General features: G+C 42.5%; 1 long non-coding RNA gene across 1 annotated transcript in view; it reads left to right on the top strand.

The window, feature by feature from the left end:
- LOC129394959 (uncharacterized) overlaps positions 1–6,201 on the top strand; it is a 114,593-nt gene extending 108,392 nt beyond the window's left edge. The window contains exon 4 of the long non-coding RNA XR_008622408.1: positions 4,964–6,201. This is a non-coding gene — a long non-coding RNA (uncharacterized LOC129394959). The remainder of the gene's footprint in view (positions 1–4,963) is intronic.
- The last annotated feature ends 16,394 nt before the right edge of the window (positions 6,202–22,595 follow it).

Below are 22,595 nucleotides of genomic sequence, written 5' to 3'. Positions count from 1 at the left end.
GTGCCGGAGACTTCTGGCTGCCTCTTGCCCACGTCTGTTTCTTACATTTTCAAGGCACACAGAAGGATGTGTGAATGCATGGGAAATCTCAAAGGGGAGGATTTCAGAGGTTCCACCCCTTGTTCTTCACAGACACGAGGTTTCCAAGTGCCTGCTTTCTGACTGGGGTTGGTCCATATAAAAGCCTTTGCACTGGTCTGCAAACGAAAGTAGAAAAATAAGAAATGTATAGCAAGTTGTCATACTTCAAATGAACTTAATTGAGAAACTGTCTTTTATTCTAAGATACTTTCTTTACCCTTTTTTTTCTGTTAAAAATATCCTTTTATAAAATGATAGCAAAAATGAGTGTAACTATTTTTTCAATTTGCTTATTTGGCAAAGTGGAAGGTTGAAAGGCCAGTACACTTGATCCTTAAATTTTCATTGTTGTTGAAATTGTACAGGGCTTTAAAATTTACAGTCTGGAAACCTCTGAACAGAGCTGGTTTCTCTGCCTTGCCAGGGTCCTGCCTGTCATCACATGCGGCTATGCGGCCAGGACAGGTCACCGGTCAATTTCCTTTCTCTGGTTTGGACGATGACTTTTTCTCGTGGTCTTTGTGTAATACCTGTGTGGTGAATAACGTAGTGAGTGACTGGGTGACTTCCAGAAGCTCAGGGTGTGTGCTAGATGAGAAATCATCTTTGAATGACATGTAAGAATCCCCTTTTCATTTATCTTGGCATATAAGTAAGCCTGAACTGGGAATCTATCCAAATTTGCATTTCAAAAAGGGCTCTTGCACTGTGGAGGTTCACAGAAGTTCAGTAATGAATTTCTGAACTAATGAACTACAAATGGTTGTAGTTCATCATGGTTTTGTAGACATTATGGTTGTGATCCTTAAACTGGGCTTGATTAAACTTGTCCTGTGAGTGGCATGCAGAGGGACCGCACCCCACAGTCAAGGCTGCACTGGGAAGGGGCCCTGCACAGTCCTGCGGAGCTGGAGAAAGTCCCCTCATTCTGAGAGGGGCTGGGGGCGTCTGAGGCTATTCCAGATCAGGCTGGAGGAGTAGGTAATGCTTTCCAATGCAACGCTTTAACAGTCCCATTGTTTTTCACTAAGTAGAGGGCAAGGATGATGGCACTGTGCTGAAGGAGGTGGCTTCACGGCCAGGTGGATTTTATTTCATGTGAGACTGGCTGACCAGGACTAGGATGACCTTAGAACAATGACACTTCCTAACAGATAATAGGTAAATTGTGTTTATACAATTTTATACAATTTATAGTTTTAATATTTGCTATTGTCTGAATGTGTCCCCCAGAATTCATGTATTGGAAGCTTAATCCCCACTGTAACACTGTTTGTTGGGGTGTTGGGCCTTTTGGGAGGTGTTTAGGTCATGAGGATGGAGCATGTATAAAACTTGGTATAATCATGTACAAAATTAAAAGGGAAAAATACTTTCTATAAATGTGATGTGCAGCTAGTTACTCTCCACAATACATTAAATATCATTAAATACAAATATTTCAAAATCAAAATAGAAAATTTGCAGAGTAGGAAAAACCACTGTCTAATAAAATGTGAATAATGCAAAAGTTAAAAGTGTCACTCATTATATTTAACGAAGTTAAAAAAATTTAATAAATTTTGGCAAAGGTACTCTGAAGTGGGCATTCTTGTCTTGCTGGTGAAAGAGTTAGTTGATACAAGCACTCTGGAAATCTTTTGCTAAACTATATCAAGAATCTTAAAATGTTCATGCCCTTTGATGTACTTCAGCATGGGAATTCCAATTATAAAAACACCTCCCAAGAATATAATCAGTGTTTGGACCAAATATACCACACAAAAATACTTATTACAGAATTAGTTGTGACAGCAAAAACCTGGAAACATCACCACAAAATCCGTGAACAGGGAAACGATTCAATAAATTCAGAGATTTATTTGGGATGATAATACTTGACTATGGAGACCAGGAGATAGGCCTTAAGTGGCGGAAACCATGTGATTAGATATAGATTACTGTCAGTTAAGTTTTTGTTTGGAAGGTGAAATAGAGGGTGCTTCTTACATTGTTAAAAATACATACATATGTATGATATGCACCTACCATGCATAGATCAATACTGAGATTTTTCCACGAATTGAGGAGTAGAGTTTGCCCAAGTCTGAAAATAGAGACTCAAAGATAGACATAGATATAGACATTAATATAAACATATAGCTGTAATGATAGATATACAAATACACCCACATGTATGTGTTTTTATATACACATATATTTTTATATAGCATTTAAAAATAAAAGTTTTAAAATACTCTTTATAATAGCACCCCAAAATATGAAATACTTAGAGATAAATTTAACAAAACATATGTAATACCTCTGTAATAAAAACTATAAGATGTTGTGGAGAAATAAGACCTAAATAAATGGAAATATATACAATGTTTATGGATTGGGAGACAATTTTCTTATTATGTCATTTATCTCCAAATTTATGCATAGATGCAATGCAATCCCAATCCAAATCCCAGATGGTTTTTAAAAATAGAAATCAATGAGCAGATTCTAAAATTTATATGAAAATTCAAAGCACATAGAATGGCAAAAATAATTTTGAAAAAGAACAAATTTGGAGGACTTATACTACCTGACTTCAAATTTTAACCTAAAGCTGTAGTAATCAAAACAGTACTTGATATAGTTTGGCTGTGTCCCCACCCAAATCGCACCTTGAATTGTAATAATCTGCATGTGTCAAAGGCAGAGCTAGGTGGAAATAATTGAACCATGGGGGTGGTTTCCCCATACTGTTCTCATGGTAGTGAATAAGTCTCATGAGATCTGATGGTTTTGAGTTCTCCTGCATATGCTCTCTTGCCTTCCACAATGATTGTGAGGCCTCCCCAGCCATGTGGAACTGTGAGTCAATTAAACTTCTTTCCTTTATAAATTACCCAGTCTTGCATATGTCTTTATTAGCAGAATGAGAACAGACTAATACAGGACTGTACTGCTGAAAGAACAGACAAAAAAAGATCAAGCAAAATAGAAATTCTAGAAATAAGTTCCCAACTATATGGTCAAATGGTATTTTCAACAAAGATGCCAAAGCAATTCAACGAGAAAAAAAGGAAATTTCCAAAAACAGATGCAGAAATAAGTGAAATCCATATGAGGAGAGGGAAGAACCTCAATCCCTACCTCATACCATACAAAAAAATTATTCCAAGGTGGACCATAGGCCTTATCATAACACTAAACCTGTAAAACCTCTAGAAGAAAACTTTAAAAATATCTTTATGAATTTGGGGGTGGACACATTTGTTAGCAGAGTCATAGAAAAAAAATTTTGGAATTCACCAAAATTTGGAATTGGAATTCACTAAAATTGGAATTGGAATTTGTATTAGTCCATTTTCACACTGCTATAAAGATACTACCTGGGACTGGGTAAAGAAAAGGGGTTTAACTGACTCACAGCTCTGCATGGCTGTAGAGGCCTCACAAAGGCGAAGGGGAAGCAAGGCATATCTTACATGGTGGCAGGAGAGAAAGAGAGAGAAGAGGGTAGCACCAGACCCTTATTAAACAACCAGATCTTGTGAGAACTCACTATCACGGGAACAGCATGGGGGAAACTGCCCCCATGATCCAATCGTGTCCCACTAGGTCCTTCCCTCAACATGTGGGGATTACAATTCAAATTATAATTCAGGATGAGATTTGGATGAGAACCCACAGCCAAGCCATATGAGAATTCACCAAAATTAAAAACTTCTGCCCATCAAAAGACATTATTAAGATATGAAATAGGCAAGCCGCAGGCTGGGAGAAAACGTCCATTCTTATGATTTTTTGACTTTATGATGGCTTTATTGGAGTGTTAAATGCATTTTCAACTCATGATAGTTTTGACTTACAACAGGTTTATCAGGATGTATCTCCATTGCGAATCAGGGAGCATCTGCATATATTTTTTAAAACTGCTACAATTTAATAATAAAAAAAACAACCCTAGTTAAAATTAGGTAAAAGACTAAAAAGAGACTTTACCAACTAGGATATGTGACCAATAAGCACATGAACACCGTTAGTCATCAGGGAAATGCATATTAAAACTGAGATAGGACTTCAGCCCTCTAGCATGGCTAAAATGAAAAAGATTGACCATTCCAAGTACGGCAGAGGAAGCCAAACTACTGGAACTCTTACATGTAGCTGGTGAGCACGTAAAATGATATAACCATTTTGAAAAATGGTTTGGAAGTTTCTTATAATTTTAAACATATATCTATCCTATGACTCACAATTCAGTTCCTAGAGATATGAAAACATATGCCCACAAAAATCCTTGCACAAAAATGTTCATAGCAGCTTTATTCATACTAGCTCCAAAACAGAAATATCCCAAGCGTTCATGAACTGGTGAACCAATAACAAAATTGCAGTGTACCCATACATGACTCAGCAACAGACAGGACCAAAGCACCAATACACAGCAACATGCATGAATCTCAAAAGCATTATTCCGAGTGAGAGAAGCAGACACAAAAGTACATAGTGTATGATAACATTTATGACCTTCTCAAGGAAAACTAATTCATGGGGATAGAAATGAGAATAGAAGTTGTTTCTGGAATGGTGGGAATTGATCAGGAAGTGGCACAGAAGGAATTTTCTAGAGTGATCGAAAACATCTATATATTGATAGTGATGTGAGTTACATAGCTGAATGCATTTGTCAGAACTGATTGATATGGTTTGGATCTGTGCCCCTGCCCAAGTCTCATGTCGAATTGTAATCCCCAATGTTGGAGCGGGGGCCTGGTGGGAGGTGATTGGATCATGGGAGCAGTTTCTTCCTTTGATGCTCTTCTTGTGATGGAGTTCTCACAAGATCTGGTTGTTTAAAAGTGTTCAACACCTCTCTCCTCTCTCTCTATTCCTTGTGCTCCAGCCACGTAAGATGCATCTGCTGCCTCTTTGCCTTCCGACATGATTGTAAGTTTCCTGAGGCCTCTCCAGAGACTGTCGTGCTTTCTATACAGCCTGCAGAACCATGAGCCAATTAAACCTCTTTTCTTTACAAATTACCCAGTCTCAGGTATTTCTTTACAGCAGTGCAGCAATGAACTAATACACTGATCAAACTGAACCCTTACAATCTGTTCATTTTACTGCATGTAAATTAAACCTCACTTTTTTTAAAAAGGAAAGACCTTGCCATTATGGAGCTTGAAAAACTATTATGTAGTCATTGAAAAACAGATTTTTAAATTTTTCTAGTAACATATTAATGGCAACAATGTTACTTATTAAGAAGCTATATGATTATATATGACATGATCTTACTTCTAAGAAAAATATGTGGGCTTTAAAATATTGGTAAGAAATACAGGAAAATGCAATCAGTAATTGTATTAGTATGCTTGGGCTGCCATAAGTAAATACTATAGACTGAGTGGCCTAAACAACGGACATTTATTTCTCTCAGTTCTCGAGGCCGGAAGTCCAAGATCAAGGTGCCAGCCTATTGAGTTTCTATGCGGGCTTTCTTCCCAGCTTGCAGATAGCTGCTCTCTCCCCTTGCTGTGTCCTCATGTAGCAGAGAAAGAGAGAGAGAGGGAGAGATGTGTATATACAATATATATAATTATTAAATTATCTTTTTATGAGGATACCAATCCTATTGGATCAGAGCCCTACTTTCATGGCCTCAGTTACCTTAATTACCTCCATAAAGACCCCACCTCCTAATACAGTCTCATTGGTGGTTGGGAATTTCAACATATGAATTTTGAGGGAACACGATATAGTCCATTGCAATAATGATAATGATCTCTGGTTGGCGAGATTATAAGTAATTTTAATTTTCTTCTTTTTTTTTCATGTTGTTCTATTTTCCAAGAATGAGAGTGTATTATTTTTATCATCAGAAATAAACAATGAAAATTTTCTCTTTTAGAGAATACTATTTTACAGCACTTTTCCTGCTCTCACTGAAATGGCTTGGTTTAGTTTTCTGTTGCTGCCATGACAAACAGTCACAAAGCTAGGGGCTGAAACCAATAACGGTTTATTGCCTGACAGTTCTGTAGGTCGGAAGTCTGGGACAGCTCAACTGCTTTCTCTGCTTTGGGTTCTGTAAGCCTGAAACCACGATGTCAACCAGCTGGGTTCTTACTAAGAGGCTATGGGAAAAATCAGCAGCCAGGTTCATCGATACTGCTAGTAGTTCCCATGGTTGTGGGGGCTGAGGTCCCTGTTTCCTTGCTGGCTGTCAGCTGGGAGGAGCCGTCAGAGCCCCTAGAGATCTCCCTCTGGTCCTCACACGTGGCCCCTGCATCTCAGGGCCAGTGAGCGTGCATGCCATCCATCTCAGGATCAGACTCCACTGACTTCTCTTCCTGCTGCATCTCTCTTCTGCTCCCAGCCTAAGAGAGTGCCCTACTGTGAAGGCCTCATGAAATTAATTTGGCCCACCCAGAGAATCCAGGACAATCTCGCTATTATAAAGTCCCTAAATTTAATTACATCTGCAAAGTCTCTCTGACCATGTAACACAGCATATTCACAGGCCTGAGAGATTAGGGCATAGACATATTTGGGGGGCCCTTGTTTTGCTGATCACACACATTGTGTGTGAAATTAGAAATAAGGCACGTTGGTTGCACAACCAAGCACAAGGCTGTGCCCCCTGGGAGGTTCTCAGTTCCTTGACTGGAGTACAGCTCTTGAATGAACAAGACTGTTGTAGTCATCGCCTTTCGATAATGAGGGCAGCATTGTGCCAACACCTTGACACAGTGATTCAAAAGTGGGTAATCTCTGTGGAGACATGATTCTCATGTTATTGTCTGGTCAGACAGCTTCACTTCATGGAAACCACCACCATTCTCATTTGTACTTTGATATTTCCATTGGGCACCTCTATCAGCAAACTGCTCAGATCTATTCATTTCCTCGGAAAGCTGTTCCATAAATGCTAATTGAGTCTATCTTTTCAATACATTTAAAAAATAAGTGCTAGAGATGGTGCACAGAGTTAGGGAAAAAATGATGCTGGAAACAGGTGACTTTGAGGAGGGTTCATATACCAAGGGGCTGTTCACAAAGGTGTGGGTGTAGGAAACTGCAAAGTAGAAAGCAAGGTGTGGTACACGCAATAATGACCCCCAAGAGGTCCACCTCCCGCTCCCCAGAACCTGTGAACATGCTGCCTTACTCGGCAAAAGAGACTTTGCAGGGTGACTGAGGATCTGGAGATGGGCAGACTGTCATGCATCACCCATGTAGTCACAGGGTTCCTCGAAAGAGGGAAGCAGGATCCTCACAGTCAGAGATGAGTGATGATGAAAGCGGAGGGTGGGCAGAGAGAGAGTTGAAGATGCCACACTGCTGGCTCTCAGGATGGTGGAAGGGGCCATAAGCCTGGGAATGCAGGCTGACTCTAGGAGCTCCAGAGGGCACTAGCCCTTGACATTAGCCCAGTGGGACTATTTCTGGACTCTTGTCCTCTAGAAATGTAAGATAATAAATATACGTTGTTTTAAGTGAATGAGTGTGTGGAAATTTCTTACAGCAGACACAGGTAATGAATACAGGCAGTAACCTGGGGCTCCCTGCAGTTCAGCTTCAGCACCTTCTAAGCCTCGAGGGACAAGGGAAGGGACTAGTTAGTGGAACCACAAGGAGAGCCATGGAGAGTCAGCCTTTGAGAGGAGCATAGCCTCAGGCCCACGGACACAGCCAGCTCAAGGCCAGCTGGTCAAAAGGGAGGCAGGAGAGCACGGTGGCTCACGTCTGGAATCTTAGCGCTTTAGGAGGCCGAGGCGGGCAGATCACTTGAGGTCAGGAGTTCAAGACCAGGCTGGCCAACACGGTGAAATTCCGTCTCTACTAAAATATACTAAAAATAAAAAAATTAGCCAGGTGTGGTGGCACGTGCCTTTAGTTCAGCAGCTCGGGAAGCTGAAGCAGAAGAATCGCTTGAACCCAGGAGGCGGAGGTTGCTAGTCAGCCGAGATCATGCCACGGCACTCCAGCCTGAGTGTTAGAGTGAGACCCTGTCTCAAAAAAAAAAAAAAAAAAAAAAAGCAGGGATCAGGGGAGGCAGGAGAGTGAAACTCCAGTCTCCTTCTGGAAATCCCCATGGGATGAACCCCCAAGAAACATAGGGTAGGAATCTGTTTGTGGTCAACACCCCACAGGTCAGCGGCACCCCACAGGGTGGAGAAGGACAGAGGTTAGACATAAAGGCCGAACTGACCACACTGTACACCATGCAGTCATGAGACGTGAGAAGCGGGGTGCCCCTTGTGCTGAGTCAGAGGCTGATGCATGTCTCTGCGCCATAACTCTCAAGATCATGCCTTATTGCAGTGGTTCCCCAGCTTTGCTGAGCATTAGAATCATGAATGGAACTTGGAGAAAATATAGATGTCCAGGGCCCACCCAAGAGTAATGGAATCAGAGGCTCCCAGGGAGGGCCCCAGAGGTGTGCTGACTATTGCATTGACTTCCTAGCTGCCCTTTCTATAGGTCTTTTCCTGGCATAGCAACTCCATATCTTTACATTATATCTTGAGACTCAGTGCCTTACTTCACCACAAAAAATGTCCTTGAATCTGAGTCAAACAGATGAATCATTTGTCTATAATTCACAAGAACGTTGCATCATACAAACTTTAGAATGGACTCTTGTGAAATGATTTTCAAGCAAAATATCTTCAGGTCCACAATAAATTAGAGGGGCCTTAACTTTAAACTATGCTTACACATTATTCAGCTTTTATTGGGACCTTCCCAAAACTGAGGTGGCTTACATTTGGCCTTTAAGAATATAGAATTGTCTTAACCAAAAACGTGATGTTCCCACATGGGCTAACTCGGCAAAGCAGTGGCGTTTCTTTGACTGTCCACGGCTGTATTTAGAGTTTGATTTGACTCATGTTGTCTATTTTCTCATGAGCTTCTATATTTTAAGAATGTTGCAGTTCTCTTTGAAAAGTTTGAATTCAAGTGACCCATTCATTGTGTGATCATATAATTTATTGTCGTAACTGAAGCAATTTTAAGAGTGAAAGGGAGCTATGAATAATATACTGGGCACAGCATGATACGCTGGCCCCAGCCAGGCCCGTCCAGGGCACTCAGGGATGTGTGCTCACCTTTGCTGTTCATGACCCAAGGTAGGAGACAAGGACCAAAGCCAAGGGCTGCTGCACACTCGCCGCATGCAGGCCAAGGTCTGGCTTCATGTGAAGCATGCTCAGGTCTTTGGTAAAAGGTCCACTCTGGCTGTGTGCAGACATGAATTGGAGGAAGTAATAGTGAAGTGGGGGCCTAGTAAGGGAGGTGGTTACCCAAGGAACAGAGCACTTGGGAAGAGGTAATGGTGGCTTGCAGGATGGTGGTAGTTGAGGTGGACAGAAAAGAGTAGAGGGGCTTTGCAGGGCGGAATTTATGGGAGTACCTGATGGATGGATACAGAGGAGTCAGGAGGGATTTCCAGATGTCTGGGCTGAGCAATCGGGAGAGCAGGGAGCTGCTGACCCACACAGGGGATTCTGGAGGCCAAGCATACCCTCCATGGTGGCTTCTCCAAGGGGGAGCTTCAGCCTACGGTTCCTCACACTTTTCTGGGACAGGTGGTATCCTCAGGACAAGACTCGCCCACGCAGATGAGTGTTTCTGAGGATAATTGGGAAGACACCCTGCATATGTTGCATGCTGGTTCTCACGGTCCTGTCCTTCCTGCCTGATGTTGGGCTGCAGAACCCCAGTCACATGGTGCAGCTCACGCAGACGAGGCTGTCTGTGCCCTTGTGTCTTTGCCTGGGCTGTACTGTCTGCAGGAAATGCTCCTGTCCCTTCAACTTCCCCAGATCCTGCCCTGTATTTATCGAAGGATTCTTGCCGTTCCACATCTCATCCTGCTATAGGCATCACCTGGGAGCAACCCGGGGTCTCAGCTCCTGCTGCAAGACCTGATAATCTGAACCTGCTTAGTGAAAGATCTCCAAGTGATTCATCTACCCCTTCATGTGTGAAAAGCATTGGAGGTAGCTCCTACTCATTCATCAGTGTTAAGCTCAGGGACCACCTCCTCCAGAGAGCCTTCCTTGATGTTCCCACCCTCCCCAGCCGGCTGCAGAGACAGTTGGAGCATGGGGCACAGCTCCAGCAATGAGCCGTGGCCACCTTAGTAGGCACCTCTAGCTCTAGTTTCTCCAGGTCCCAAGACAGTTCTTCACTGGGCTCAGATGACACCACATCCTCCTCCCTTTAGGCCCAGAGGTAAGACTACCTTTTCTCTAATGCTAGCCCCTGGGAGCCTCACCATCTCTTGTCCAAGCCTTTATCTCTGCCCAGGAAACTGTCATACGAAACTGTGACAGCCCAGGAAACTTTCCTTTATCAAAGTCTCTTCATCTGCACCATTTGGAATGAACTGTTTCTTGTTGAAATCTTGTCTGATACATCAGGCAACTCTCCTTTAGTGTATAGATAATTTAGTTGTCTTTTCTGTGTGTACAAATTGTGTACATACAAATTTTTTCCTTTATTTATGTAAATATTAAAAAAACACTTTGTATCTCTCTTAATTCTACATTTTCTTCAGGTACTGACATAACAACTGAAAGTCCCTTCTCTCAACATTCGAGTGTTTTTGTGTGTGTGTGTGTGTGTGTGTATGTGTGTAACAGAGAATGGGTTTGCCATCAATGGAAATCTTTTTGTTGATTATATAGTTTAGAAATGTTTAGACAACATTGTCTTAAAACATCAATGGTTAAGAAAAATATAAAACAAGAAACAAATAGTTATAAAATATTGACTCTCCCAGGTTAGTCAATAAATTTAGGACTAAACTAATACAAATATTAGATACTTTGAATGTTATATTGTTCTTAAGTTTTTTTGCGTTGTTTTTAAAAACAATTAAAATTTATTCAGGTAAATACTGTTACTTGTATAGATGTACAGTAACAGCTTGTGGCATTCAGAAATGAACTTTATTGTTTTAAACATCTCCACCCCTCAAACATAAAAGGTGAACTTAAATAAAAACGCAATACTCATACCATGTAATTTAAAGGGTCCAGTGATGAGGAATTATATTTATGAGAATTACATTGATGTCTATATTTTAAAATACTAACATAAAATTATAATGCTATACCAAACTTCAAGAAATGAAAATCGTGGCATCCCAAGTAACAATAGCCAAACTAAAAAGAGATAAATCCAGATCACTTTAAAGAGACAGCCCAGGCTGCTGTGTCCCTCTGTGGTCCCGCGCATTCAGGGCCCTACTTCTGGGAGAGTTGAGTGAAACCTGGTGGCCTGGGTCCCTGAGCCTCACAGCACCTCCCTCCTCCTTGCTGGGGACCTGATGACCCAGGGGACCCCTGCTACTTCTGGGCCTCTGTGGGCTGTGCCTGGAGAAGCAGGAGCAAAGGATCCCCCAGGGAAAGCCTGGAACTTGAACTCCACGTCAGCCAGGATCGGCCTACTACAATCATCTTCTTTTCTTAGCTCCTGGAGCTTTCTCTCAGTGGACAGAACTGCCCTCCAGCTTTCCTGAGCTCTTACCTCACAGATGATAATCTCCTTCTTTTTTTTCTTTTTTTGTTTTTTTTTAGACGGAGTCTCGCTTTGTTGCCCAGGCTGGAGTGCAGTGGCGCGATCTCGGCTCACAGCAAGCTCCGCCTCCCAGGTTCACGCCATTCTCCTGCCTCAGCCTCCCGAGTACCTGGGACTACAGGTGCCCACCACCACGCCCGGCTCATTTTTTGTATTTTTCAGTAGAGATGGGGTTTCACTGTGTTAGCCAGGATGGTCTCCATCTCCTGACCTCGTGGTCCGCCCACCTCGGCCTCCCAGCGTGCTGGGATTACAGACATGAGCCACCGCGCCTGGCCGATAATCTTCTGACAGAAGGAAGTGGTTCTCTCCAATTCTTTGCTGATGTCTTTGGCCATCTCCTTGTAGAGGCTTCAAATCCGCTGTGTGTGTTCACGTTTCTACACATGCTGGGAAGTTTCTTCATCTCTAAGCTGTGTGTTTCCACCTCAGGTGATCTTCTCTGAAGTTGCACTATATGTTCTTGATGTGATTCAGGCAGGATTTGAAGCTTCAGCTGCAGGTTCTGGATCCCACCTGTGAGCCAGGATTTTTATTTTTGAGATGGAGTCTTGCTCTGTTGCCAGGCTGGAGTGCAGTGGCACAATCTCGGCTCACTGCAGCTTCGACTTCCCAGGTTCAAGCAATTCTCCTGCCTCAGCCTCCTAAGTAGCTGGGATTACAGGTGCATACCATCATACCCAGCTAATTTTTTGTATTTTTAGTAGAGACAGGGTTTCACCATGTTGCCCAGGCTGGTCTCGAACTCCCGACCTTAGGTAATCAGCCTGCCTCCGCCTCCCAAAGTGCTGGGATTACAGGCGTGAGCCACCACACCTGGCCCAGCTAGGAATTTTCAAATTGCAAAGATGCTTTCTGAGTTTGGAGGCATTTGATTTTTCCTGTGAGCTCTCATTCATTGCATTTTCTTCCCACAATTGTCTGGCTATTTCTTGATTTTTCTTGACTTTCACAGGACACATTTAAGTCACCGTCACCCAGCAAAACTCTTCTGACTTATAGTTGGGAGGGCTGGGGCTGGGGGAGGCGGTCTTCATTTTCTGCTTTTCTCTTTAGCTCCGTTTTCTAGGTCTCGTCACCGTGGTCTCTAGGGAAATCTCGCAACCACATGGTGTCCAGCAGGTTTTCAGCCATAGATTTTAATCGGCTCATGGTATCTTTCATGACCTTTTTTATTTGTGCATTCAAAGGTTCCAGCTTTTCTTTCGCCTCTTTTTTCTGTACTCTTTGCTTCTGTCTTGTAATTTCTTGGTTGAGCACTTCTGGACTTTCTGCAAAATGAGTGTTTTCATTCAAACCACCTGTTATTTTCTTCTGAAGTTTTTCTTCATCCTCCTTTGATCCTTTTAAGATGTGTCCTACATCAGTCACTTGAGAACATTTAGTAGGCTTGTTTTTTCCATGCTTTTCCCAGAAAGCCTCCTATGTCCTGCAGGGAAGACCTGTATTAATGGTTGACAAGCAGAGGGATTATAATGTTCAAGGTCTGGCCTCCATCAAGGGTGACTTGAAGGCTTCCTGGGCCTGTGTCTTGACTCCCATCCTTCTACACATTCTGGCTGCCTTCTACATGGACCTCTTGATGGAAACAGTGTTTGGCTCAGTTCTTTTCGTGTGTCATAAAGTGTGTCATCTCTTGATGATTAAGATCACCACAGCAGCACAAACCAGGACCTCCCCAGGATGCCCAGGGAACCCCAGGTCTTCTCTCAAGCCATCACCAGCAGGGCAGCCCCCACCAGCCCCAGAGTGGCTGGAGAGACATTTGGGGACCAGCAGCCCCTCCGTGGCTCTGCCACTGCTTGCCAGTGGCCTAAGGGCCACAATGGACCATTCAGAACCCTGCAGAGTGTTCTGTCTCTAACGCAAACAAGCGCCTGGCAACCAGGACAATCAGCTGGGCTGCGGGAGGGGAGGCAGCCAGGTTCTACAAACAGTGTCTCTGACTTTGCTCTGCTCACTGCACAAATAATAATATACTAATGAAAAAAAAAATGAAAGAGAACACAAACAAATGGAAAGACATCCCATGCTCATGGATTGAAAGAATTAATATAATCAAAATGACCATACTGCCCAAAGCAATCTACAGATTCAATGAAATCCCTATCAAAATACCAACATCATTATTTCCCACAGAAATAGAAAAAACGGTATAAAAGAGTCTGAAAGGCCAAAGCAATTCTGAGAAAAAAGAAAAAGGCATTACACTATCTGACTTTAAAATATACTACAAGGCTATTAGTAACCCAAATAGCATGGTATTGGCATAAAAATAGACACATAGTCCAATGGAATAGACAAACCAAAAATAAATCCACATACTTGCAGTCAATTGATTTTCCATAAAAGAATGAAGAGCATGCAATGGGAAAAAGACACCCTCTTCAATAAATGATGCTGGGAAAATTAGATACTCACACATAGATGCATGAAACTGAACCTTTATCTCTTACCATGTACACAAATCAACCCAAGGTGAATTAAAAACTTGAGCATAAGACCTGAAAACATAAACTGGTAGAAGAAAACATAGCAAAAACACTTCAGGACATTGCGCTAGGCGAACAATTTATGGCTAAGACCTCAAAAACACAGGCAACAAAAACAGAAATAGAGAAATGAGACTATATTAAACTAAAATGCTTCTGCACAGCAAAGGAAACAATCTACAAAGGGAAGAGATGCCCTTTTGGATGGGAGAAAATATCTGCAAACTATTCATTTGGACAAGGAACTAATATCCAGAATATACAAAAACCTCAACAAAGTCAACAGTAAAAACAACAACAAACAATAATAGTCCCATTAAAAAGTGGTCAAAACATGAATACACACTTATCAAAAGAAGACATACAAATGGCCAACAGGTATATGAAAAAAGAAGCTCAACATCGCTAATCACGAGAGATGCAAATCGAAATGCTGGGGAAAGGGGACACACCGTTGATGGGAGTAAAAATCAGTGCAGCCACTACGAAAAACAGGATGAAGATTTCTCAAAGAAGTAAAAATAGAACTACCATGTAACTTATTTAGTGTTGAGGTGTATATGGGCTGTATTGTGTGCCCTCAAATTGATATGTTGAAGTCCTAACCCCCAGAACCTCAAAATGACACTGTCTTTGGAGGTAGGTTACTTACAGAGGTAATTGAGTTAAATGAAATAATTAGATCTGGCCCTAATACAATATGACTGGTATCCTTATAAAAAGGGGGAATTTGGACACAGAGAGGGGCAAGGAGGGAAAGTGACATGAAGAGACACAGGGAGAAGATGATCATCTACCAGCCAATGGGAGAGAGGGCTGGAGCCAGCTCTTTCCTCACTGCACTTAAAAGGAACCAACCTTATAGACACCATGATCTTGGATTTCTAGCCTCCAGAACTGTGAAAGGATACATTTCTGTTGCTTTAAACGACCCAATTTGTGACACTTTGTTATAGTAGGTAGTCCTGGGGCATTGATACAGGAGACAGGGCATGGGAGGTGATGACCACCAGGAGGAGCAGAGACAGAAAAGGTGAAGCAAGCAAAAGGAGTGGGGGGTGTGTGTGTGTGTGCATGCGTGCACATATGCACATGTGTGTTAGTGTATACGTGTGCATGTGTGTGTGCATGTGAATACCTGTGTGCACACACGCACATGTGTGTATATGTATGTATGTCTATGTGTGTCTCTGGAAGTGTGACTGCACACATGTATGTGCAAGTGGGTTGTGTGTGTGCATGTGTGTTCTTGGGATCCTGAACTGTCTTAATCCCAACTGAAGGGCTGATTTACAGAGACACTTAAGCACATGTGACCCCAGCCCCCATCACAGTGTTGGGTAGGGTGATGCCCTGTGGCCTCTTGTTGTGATACAATTGCTGACATGCAGCGACCAGGAGCAACTGGTTATTTTGGCTCCACCCACAGACATAGTTGAAGTGCTGGGCTCCACACTTCTCACTTTAGGGAGACTCCTATACCATTGCCTCTTTCCTCCAGGTCTCCTTCACTAGGAAGTGGCTTCCAGAAAGTGTGGACAGCCTGGCTTCCAGTGATCTGCAGATTCCCAGAGGCTGACATTGAACCATGGTTGGGATTTGCTCTGGGGTCCATACATAGCTTGAGAAGACAGAAGCCCCAAGGTATGCAGATTTGACCCAAAATACAAGTCTGATTCCTGAGGACCTGAGAATTAGAAATGAGACGCTAATTCCTTAGGATGAGCTTCATCCAGAGGGTGGGAAGGCGTGGAGCACCTGCAGCACTTTTGACAACTACTAGGGTCACCAGGAAGCCAAAGGAGGGTACCCTGTGAGGGAACATCCGGCCACTCAGCTGAGCTCCAGCCCTCTGAGCCCTCCCCTATTCCCAAGCCACAGTCTGCATCTCAGGCACAAGGAATCAGGGACCACGGATGAGTCAGGATAAGCCTCTCCAATTTCTCTTTAGGGGGTTCACCTCTCCGAGCTTCAGTTTCCACATCTGTAAAATGGGCATAATAAAACCAATCTCCCAGGGTCACAGGGAGGTGTAAATGAGATGACAGATGAAAGTGAGCTTTGAAAATGGCGCCATATTTCCCCATTAACTAATTACATGCTTGCACTGCAATGAAAAATAACCTCTTCCAGAACCAAATTGGGTGGAGTTTACCAGCAAATCATAAAGGTGTTTCTCATCAGAGCTTTACAGGCTACAGCAGACAGGCAATCTTTTTTGCTTAAGAGCTCATTTTTTTGTTTACTTATCTTCGTTTGCTCCCACCTCTACTTTCTGTCCTCCAACCAACCCACCCTCCTCCGGGCCACAGTCTCTGCTGGATCTGCGCTTCTGACCTTATGCCACTCAAACATACATGTGTGCTGAGCCCCAGGTCTATGTCTGGACAGTATGAAGCCATAGACACAGAAACAGCTAGCAAGAGTCAGATGTGGTAATCCCAGGCAGTTTTGCCATCTGAACATGACTTTGAGAAACGGGGAGGGGGCAGTTACTCATAGTACATGGAACAGAGGTCATGTCCATTCCAGTTGCCAAGATGTCATCACCTCAGCTATGACCAAAAATGGTCTTTCCCCTAATGTTAAATTTCAAGCAGAAGTCACATGTCCAAACTCCGCCCAGGAGTTACAAAAGAGTTGCACAATAAGGGGTTTCCCCCTGCACTGCTTCAAGACTCACCCTTCTGTTTTGCTGTTACAGAAAAGACAGATTAATATCTGGCCCAGATTATGAGATTCTTGCATCTGTTCGAACTCAGCTAGCTGCCACCAGCTGCTGTAAATGAGGGCTGTGTGTTCTTTGGGTAGGAGGTTCCTGGATAATTTAAAATTCAAATCAAGGGCTGTGGCCTCTGGTTTGTGGAAGGAGGAACTAGAAACTTGGAGGAGCCCTAGGTAGCATCTGGGGCAGCATTTATAATGACTTCAACCAAACATGACAGGGTTATTTTGGCCAGAGGACAACACCAGAAAACAGAAGACCAGGGTTTGAGTCTTGGTTCAGTTAAGTACTTGTTTCATCACTGAACTCTGCCCCTGGATTTCTTCTGATGAAAATGGAGACATGATTGTCTGGGATCCATATTTTCTTTGCAGATCCCCTGGCTCAAACACACCTTCCTTGGCGTGCTCTGTTCAAATAGCACCCCCATCCCAGGTTACTGACTTTACACAATCTTATACCCCCAATAGATCAATCCCCCCAACAGCCACAAATGACCTGGCTTTATGGAGGGGAAACTGAGGCAGAGAGTGATTAAATTGCATACACAAGGTCACAAACAGTGCCTGACAGACCCAGTGACAGTGATAATCCAAGGTCCATCTCCAAATCACAACAAATCCTCCTGTAAACTTGCTTGATATTTCAGGAGAGGTGATGGGGCAGCTTGCTCCCTCTACCTCTTGCCACAGTTCCTGCTCCACTTCCTCTGGCCCTCAAGCCCTGTGCTCCCGCCCAGCAGCCCCATTAAAGCCTGAATCATTCCCAGTGACAAGTGTCCACCATGTGGAGTTCTGGAGCCCTATCAGAAAAGAAAGCTGGTAGGGTGTTATTTCTGAGGGCTCTGTTCTGTTCCATTGATTTATATCTCTGTTTTGGTACCAGTACCATGCTGTTTTGGTTACTGTAGCCTTGTAGTATAGTTTGAAGTCAGGCAGTGTGATGCCTCCAGCTTTGTTCTTTTGGCTTAGGATTGACTTGGCGATGCAGGCTCTTTTTTGGTTCCATATGAACTTTAAAGTAGTTTTTTCCAATTCTGTGAAGAAAGGCATTGGTAGCTTGATGGGGATGGCATTGAATCTGTAAATTACCTTGGGCAGTATGGCCATTTTCACGATATTGATTCTTCCTACCCATGAGCATGGAATGTTCTTCCATTTGTTTGTATCGTCTTTTATTTCCTTGAGCAGCGGTTTGTAGTTCTCCTTGAAGAGGTCCTTCACATCCCTTGTAAGTTGGATTCCTAGGTATTTTATTCTCTTTGAAGCAATTGTGAATGGGAGTTCACTCATGATTTGGCTCTCTGTTTGTCTGTTGTTGGTGTATAGGAATGCTTGTGATTTTTGCACATTGATTTTGTATCCTGAGACTTTGCTGAAGTTGCTTATCAGCTTAAGGAGATTTTGGGCTGAGACAATGGGGTTTTCTAGATATACAGTCATGTCATCTGCAAACAGGGACAATTTGACTTCCTCTTTTCCTAATTGAATACCCTTTATTTCCTTCTCCTGCCTAATTGCCCTGGCCAGAACTTCCAACACTATGTTGAATAGGAATGGTGAGAGAGGGCATCCCTGTCTTGTGCCAGTTTTCAAAGGGAATGCTTCCAGTTTTTGCCCATTCAGTATGATATTGGCTGTGGGTTTGTCATAGATAGCTCTTATTATTTTGAGATATGTCCCATCGATACCTAATTTATTGAGAGTTTTTAGCATGAAGGGTTGTTGAATTTTGTCAAAGGCCTTTTCTGCATCTATTGAGATAATCATGTGGTTTTTGTCTTTGGCTCTGTTTATATGCTGGATTACATTTATTGATTTGCGTATATTGAACCAGCCTTGCATCCCAGGGATGAAGCCCACTTGATCATGGTGGATAAGCTTTTTGATGTGCTGCTGGATTTGGTTTGCCAGTATTTTACTGAGGATTTTTGCATCAATGTTCATCAAGGATATTGGTCTAAAATTCTCTTTTTTACGGCTACCTGATCTTTGACAAACCTGAGAAAACCAAGCAATGGGGAAAGGATTCCCTATTTAATAAATGGTGCTGGGAAAACTGGCTAGCCATATGTAGAAAGCTGAAACTGGATCCCTTCCTTACACCTTATACAAAAATCAATTCAAGATGGATTAGACTTAAACGTTAGACCTAAAACCATAAAAACCCTAGAAGAAAACCTAGGCATTACCATTCAGGACATAGGCATGGGCAAGGACTTCATGTCTAAAACACCAAAAGCAATGGCAACAAAAGACAAAATTGACAAATGGGATCTAATTAAACTAAAGAGCTTCTGCACAGCAAAAGAAACTACCATCAGAGTGAACAGGCAACCTACAGAATGGGAGAAAATTTTCACAACCTACTCATCTGACAAAGGGCTAATATCCAGAATCTACAATGAACTCAAACAAATTTACAAGAAAAAAACAAACAACCCCATCAAAAAGTGGGCGAAGGACATGAACAGACACTTCTCAAAAGAAGACATTTATGCAGCCAAAAAACACATGAAAAAATGCTCACCATCACTGGCCATCAGAGAAATGCAAATCAAAACCACAATGAGATACCATCTCACACCAGTTAGAATGGCCATCATTAAAAAGTCAGGAAACAACAGATGCTGGAGAGGATGTGGAGAAATAGGAACACTTTTACACTGTTGGTGGGACTGTAAACTAGTTCAACCATTGTGGAAGTCCGTGTGGCGATTCCTCAGGGATCTAGAACTAGAAATACCATTTGACCCAGCCATCCCATTACTGGGTATATACCCAAAGGACTCTAAATCATGCTGCTATAAAGACACATGCACATGTATGTTTATTGCGGCATTATTCACAATAGCAAAGACTTGGAACCAACCCAAATGTCCAGCAATGATAGACTGGATTAAGAAAATGTGGCACATATACACCATGGAATACTATGCAGCCATAAAAAATGATGAGTTCATGTCCTTTGTAGGGACATGGATGAAATTGGAAATCATCATTCTCAGTAAACTATCAGAAGAACAAAAAACCAAACACCGCATATTCTCACTCACAGGTGGGAATTGAACAATGAGAACACATGGACACAGGAAGGGGAACATCACACTCCGGGGACTGTTATGGGGTGGGGGGAGGGGGGAGGAATAGCTTTGGGAGATATACCTAATGCTAGATGACGAGTTAGTGGGTGCAGCACACCAGCATGGCACATGTATACGTATGTAACTAACCTGCACAATGTGCACATGTATCCTAAAACTTAAAGTATAATAAATAAATAAATAAATAAACAAATAAATAAATAAAGCTGGTTGGGTGATGTGGGGGAGAGCCAGGACATGGGGGAGAGCCAGGATGTGGGGCAGGACTGACGGAAATGTAATTCTGCTTCTTCCCCGCCATGGAAAAGGCGGGCAGGCAGGCCCCATGACCTCATCTCTGCACAATCCCAGTTTTGAAGATGTTCCGAAAAATGATTTCTCTAAATACTTATTTCCCTTCCCTTTCCTCTTTTCTTCTAAGTTTCAGAAAAACTGTGGCAAGACCAGGTGCAGTGGCTCATGCCTATAATCCCAGCACTTTAAGAGGCCAAAGCAGAAGGATCCCTTGATTTTAGGAGTTTAAAACCAGCCTAGACAACATAAGGAGACCCCATCTCTACAAGAAATTTAAAAATCAGATGGGTCTGGTGGTGCATGCCTGTAGTCCCAGCTACTCAGGAGGCTGAGATGGGTGGATCACTTGAGTCCAGGAGGTTGAGGTTACAGTGGGCCGTGATCATGCCACTAAACTCCAGCCTTGGCAACAAAGACCCTGTCTCAAAAAAAAGTGGCAAAATATACATTTTTTGTTTCCTGAAACAGATTTGGAATTGGACTGGAGCATGGAAAAGAACAAAGATAGAAGGATGGCAGGAAAAGGGCTTTGAGAGTATCCATTTCACCCTGTGTGAAGGAACTTTTCTTTATCATGCAGACTAGACAATTCTTCTTGATTTAAACAAGAAATGCTTCCTCCTTACCTGGCTATGAAAAGGTCAGAAGACTGGAAGCACGGACACTGGATTTGGGAGGCCAAAGGCTAATTTTCCCTACCTTCGCTTTGTCCTCCAGAGGTCCACCACTTTTGCTCTGAGTGAGCCTCTCTTCTTTCTAGAACGATTGTCAAAATGTGCCCCACAGACTCTGAGGTCTCTGAGACCCTTTCAGAAGGATCCTCAAGGTTAAGACTATTTTTACAAGGATACAAATCCACGCTTGACTTTTTGACCTTTGCTATGATGGTATAAAAGCACAGGTGGTTTTGCACTATGGTGCTGAACCAGAATCACGTGAACCGGAACAGTTGGCAGTCACTGTGTCACTGCACTCTCCACCACCACCATGCACTTGCAGAAAAAAAGAAAAGAAAAAATAAGAGTTTCACTCAAGATTTTTTTTTTTTTTAAGACGGAGTCTCGCTCTGTCACCCGGGCTGGCTGCAACCTCCACCTCCCAGGTCCAAGTGATTCTCCAACCTCAGCCTCCAAAGTAGCTGGGACTACAGGCATGTGCCACCGCATCTGGCTGATTTTTGTATTTTTAGTAGAGATGTGGTTTTGTCACGTTGGCTAGGCTGGTCTCGAACTCCTGGCCTCAGGTGATCCGCCCACCCCAGCCTCCCCAGGTGTTGGGATTACAGGTGTGAGCCACCACACCTGGCCTCAAGAATGCTCTTGATGAAGCAGTAAAAACTTATTTTTTACTAATGGAAAACACATCTTTTTAATTTCTGTGTAATAAAATGGAAAGTACACTTAAAGAACTGGTCTGCACACATACTGAAATATGGTGATTGTTGTAAGGAGATGCAATTGTGTATTTGAGTTGCAAGCTAAACTGTCCACTCTATTCATGAATATCACTTTTATCTGAGAGAATAACTGGCAAATTATTCTGATTTGGGTATTTGGCTGGTCCTTCCTCAAAAACTAAATAAAGTGAGCCTGTCGCTTCCCCCCCAGAGTGGTGGGAAGAGACACGTAGCTCTTGGGAGAACGCAGTGAGCTGGCTCTAGCACACCAATGAATATAAGCTTTTTGGCGTACTCACTAATTTTGAAGCATGTAAAAAGAACAAATTTGAAAACAGGTGTCCTAAGACCACCATCACCTTAACAACGTCAGAGTCCACTGAGGGGACAGAGTGTTGTGGCCTCAGTTCCAAAAGTACTTAAACCTCAAATTCTAATGTACTTAGTATAAACATCCGAGAATCTCTCCTCAAATACTTAGGGGTATTTGTTGCTGATTATAAAATTTGAGGTTTCAAGTGAAATTTTGAATTTTAAAAAGTGTGTATCCACCACTGTGAGTTTGATAGTTTCCCAGTAATTTTCTGATGTGATTTGTGGTGATATTAAGTAATGTAATTGTTGAATATTATATTTTGAAATGTGTTAACATTTTGAAGCAGTATTTTCCAAATGACCAATGCAGGATGTTACAAAATCACACACGGCTAAAAGATCTGTTCAAAGTGCAAGGTAGGCCAATGGAATTTAATGTAACCTTAGGAAAGTTTATTAATATGGTTTCATACCTGAATTGCAACTAAGGAATTATACTTTGTTAAGTTTTGGCATAGTAAAGAAAGAATATCTACAATTATCTGAAATAGCCTTAAATGCTCCTCCTTGTTTCTGTTACATATCTGTTAGGCCGGATTTTCTTCACATACTCTA

The sequence above is a fragment of the Pan paniscus genome, chromosome 22 (genome assembly GCF_029289425.2).
Source record: "Pan paniscus chromosome 22, NHGRI_mPanPan1-v2.0_pri, whole genome shotgun sequence".
Taxonomy (NCBI): Eukaryota; Metazoa; Chordata; class Mammalia; order Primates; family Hominidae; genus Pan; species Pan paniscus.
This window is presented reverse-complemented; position numbering and strand designations above follow the sequence as displayed.